Below are 4,283 nucleotides of genomic sequence, written 5' to 3'. Positions count from 1 at the left end.
GTTCCTAGGATGTAAACTCCTATAAATGACATTTTTGATATGTTTCAAACCCTTAAACTATTTTTAGATGCATCTAGATTTTACCACAAGGCCATTGATTGAGTTTCAAGGCATTTGGACATGTTTAAAGGCTCTTAATCCCCATTTAAGAGGAGTTTACGGCCCAAGAATGTGTCTTGGCCGTAAAATCTCTTTTGTCCCCCAAAATTCATGTTTAAAGTGTTCCAAGTCTAGATTAACAAGCCTTAAGGTCATATCTAAGTCCCAACTATGATTTGGAAGGGTAATTTGGCTCAAAAACCCCATCTTTAGGAGTTTACGGCCCAAGCTTGATCCTTGGCTGTAAACTCATGTTCTTGGTCCCAAAACATAATTTAAACATCAATTTGAAGGCTAAAGAGGTTGAATAACAAGTTAGGGGTGTTACTTCTTTGATTGGAAGCCTTAAATCTTTGTTTTGGACCTTTGATTATGGATGAGGAGAGAGGTTGTGAGAGTTCTATGAGAAAATGGCCAAAGGCTTCAAATGGAGGCTTAAGACACATTATATAGTGTCTAAGTTTTGGACACGGTGGAATTCTACCCGATACCGGCGTTAGGCGAGGCTTTTGGTCGTACCCGATTGAGTTGCCGTAACTCGATACGGTAATTTCTAGAAATATTCCAATCACTAAAGTTGGGTGTTAAAATGATTTATAAATGTATTAAGACACCCATTAAGTCATTTTAAATACATACAAGTTAATGACTTAATTAAACAGAAGGTCGGAAATCGAATTTGGAAACGACGATTGGTTGCATGAATTGTACTACAAAAGAGTTACAAAATATGGTACGGAAATTTCGGGTTGTTACATTACACATATGGAATGATCCGTCTTTCTTCTTAACAAACAAAATTGGTGCTCCCCAAGGTGAGAAGCTTGGTCTTATGAAGCCCTTGCTGAGCAGTTCGTTAAGTTGACCAGATAGTTCCTGCATCTCTAGTGGTGCTAATCGGTAGGGAGACTTGGCTATTGGGACAGCTCCTGGGACTAAGTCGACTTTGAACTCGACCTGTCATTGCGGAGGTAATCCTGGTAGCTCTTCTGGGAAAATGTCGGGGAAGTCGCTCACTACTGGAATGTTCTTTAGTTCTTTCATTTCGAGGTTCGTGTCGACAATGTGAGCAAGGTGTGCATGGTATTCATTACGCAGATATTTCTGTGCTTGAATACTTGATATAATACGGACACTCGCACCGGGTTTTTCGCTGTAGACGATAAGAGTTTCGTTAGACGGGAGGTTTAGATGGACTGCTTTCTCGAAGCACATGATGTCGGCGCGATAAAGGCTCAACCAATCCATGTCGATGATAACATCGAAGCTTTTAATCGATACCGGCATAAGGTCAATTGGGAATGAATGTTTATCTAGAGTTAGGGTACATCCTAAGTATATGCTATTGGTGTTTTCTGTTTTTCCATTAGCCATTTCTACTGTAAAATTGTTCTTTAAGTGCGTGTGGTGGTTTTTTAAGCATGCGGGCAAATTTATGGTTCACGAAGCTTCGCTCCGCTCCACTATCGAACAGAATGCATGCATAGGAGTTATCGAGGAGGAACGTTCTAGTTACAACCGTCGGGTCAGCAACTGCTTCCCCATGGCCTATTGATATGTGCATAATTAGTTAATTATTTAGCATATATTGTTAGTTATTTTTGATTAATTATGTGAATAATGTGGACAAAAGGTACTTAAAATGTTGTGAATTGTGTTTTCAGTCCAAAAGATATGCTTGGAAGCAAAAAGGAGAAAAGGAAAGCGATTGAAGATTAAAGAGTGAAAGAAGGAGATATACTCGGCGAGTAGATCGACCCTACTCGGCGAGTACACGAGGATATTCCAGAAGATAAATACGACTGCTGATTCAAGACGGATAAGTATGGATCGACCCTGTTTTGGGATATCTATAAAAGACGAATCCTTATCTCATGGGAAGGGACCCCTGGCGATTTTTGAAGGATTAACTGCGACTAAGAGATTCAGAAGGCGCTAAGGAACCCTAGGCTTCAATAGTTGGAAGAATTCAAGCAATTAGGTTAATTCTACCACTTAGACTTAGGAATTGAACATGTTTGCTTTAGTAAACTTTGTTTTTATGTTTGTTTCTACTGCAATTATGAGCTAAATTCGTTTTTTGTTTCTGTTTGGGGAATACCAAAGAACTCCTATGGTTTAATTATTGATTCTTGCTTAATTGTCTATTGGTGATTTATTAAATTAAGTTTGTTAAAGAACCTTATGTATTAATCACTACTATTTTCTGTTAATTGGAAGGCAATTAGGTTGCATGAACATCACTTAATTGTTAACCTCATATGTCTATGTGAATGCTAAACCATATGCTTAGAAGTAATGATTATGAAACTAAGATTAATAAGAAAATAGGAAAATTAATGTGTGAGCTTGTTTGAGAAACCATCAACAAGAGGTTAATTGAATTAATAACTTAATTAACCATTACAAATCTTATTTAATCTAAATAATTAATCTAGGGAATTAATTAGTTTAAACACTTGATCAACGCTTAAATTAGTTAATTGTCTAAGGGTTAGGAGTAATGAATATGAACCTAACTATTATAATTGGTACCAATAGCAATTAATCCACCTTAACTTAAATAACCATAGGAGTGAATTGGTTGAACCTAAATAGAAACATCTTTATCAAATTTGGTGAATAGTTGTTGCTTTAGTTAATTAGTTAATTTAGTTTGTCTAAGTTTCTAGTCTTGCAAAACTAGAGAAAAACCCTTTACTTTTATTATTTGTTTTAGTTAAAATTAGCTATTAGTTTAATTTTCCGTTCCCTGAGTTCGATACCTCACTTATCAATCTATACCACTTAAAGACAGGTTCACTGCCTTTGTGTGCTCAAATTATTAATAAAAAGTAGGGATAAAACTAGTTGAATTTACACACATCAAGTTTTTGGCGCCGTTGCCGGGGAACGGTTCTAAATAATTAAGCTAATTCCTAATTTTTTCGATCGTTTGTGTGAGTTTACTTGCATAAAGTTCATTTATTGCAATTTAGTAACTGGTAATTAGGTTTTAGTATCTGATTTAGTTAGTTTAAAACTTAGAATTTTTTTTTGAAATATCACTGATACTCGCTGAGTGCAATCGCACCTACTCGGCGAGTAGCAGTTTAGTCAGCAGTAGATTTTCTTTATTTTTGCAATCTTTTTGTTCTTTTTACGTTTTTTTTATTTGATTGATTTCAGGACTTTCATGACCAGAGGAGCAAACACACCACTGGCACCCCCATTTGAAGACCCCGAATCCGCATTGAAAAGAAACAAAGGGAAGGACGTGGAGAGTTCAAGCACACCAAAGAAATCACCATTGTCCAACTTGAAGACTGTTTTTGGGAAAAAGAAGAGCAGTAAATCAGGAGCTTCTAGCGCTTCTTTGATAATTGAGGAGCCAATTCAAGAAGATATTGGATACGAGACCGAGGAAGAAGAGGAGGCAACGTACGAGCAAGAAACCGAATCGGAGGAAGAGTTAGCGTTCACTATGGCTAACATTGATGAAATCCCCATGGGAGAATGGAAGAAGAGGATGCGCGACGACCATGGCCCGGGACTTGTGCAACCCGCAATTCCTGCGACTGCTACCTTCGAGGTAAAAGGTCATATCCTAGCTTCACTCAAGGAAATACCTTTCTATGGGAAAGATCATGAAGATGCCTACAAACATTTGGATGAAGTAAATGATGTTGCTGATTACTTCAACATTCCAAATGTAACCCGCAAAACACAACTACTTCGTATGCTTCCGGTAACCTTCAAGGGTGCTGCTAAAGACTGGCTCAAGTCAGTTCCCCCCGGATCAGTCACTACTTTGGCTAGAATGAAGGAAGAATTTATTGATCACTTTTTCCCACCATCCAAGATAGCCAAACTGAAGAAGGCCATTGCAAACTTTGAACAACAAGCTGGAGAGTCTTTATATGAAGCATGGGAGAGATACAAAGGTCTGCTCAGAAACTGCCCACACCATGATCTAAACAGCCAGCAAGAAGTTTCCATCTTCTATGATGGAGTCAATGTTACAACCCGGTAGCTGCTAGACTCACAAGGCCCACTTACAAAGAAGCCACCCCCGGTAATTAAAGAATTGATTGAAGAATTCTCTAAACACTCTAGAGAATACCACAACCCTAGGAATGATGTCACGAGGGGAGCCGCGTACGCTGCTATTGAAGATTTATCCGCGGTCATGGCCATGTTAAAAA

General features: G+C 38.1%; 1 non-coding gene across 1 annotated transcript; it reads right to left on the bottom strand.

Moving 5' to 3' along the window:
- Window positions 1–3,946: 3,946 nt before the first annotated feature.
- On the bottom strand, window positions 3,947–4,053 carry LOC145033120 (small nucleolar RNA R71). The gene has a single exon (XR_013677360.1). It is a non-coding gene; the product is annotated as a small nucleolar RNA R71 (small nucleolar RNA).
- Window positions 4,054–4,283: the final 230 nt, after the last annotated feature.

This window comes from Lactuca saligna, chromosome 2 (assembly GCF_052625555.1).
Source record: "Lactuca saligna cultivar CGN05327 chromosome 2, ASM5262555v1, whole genome shotgun sequence".
NCBI lineage: Eukaryota > Viridiplantae > Streptophyta > Magnoliopsida > Asterales > Asteraceae > Lactuca > Lactuca saligna.
Note: the sequence above shows the minus strand (reverse complement) of the source record. Positions and strands in the feature narration are given on the sequence as shown.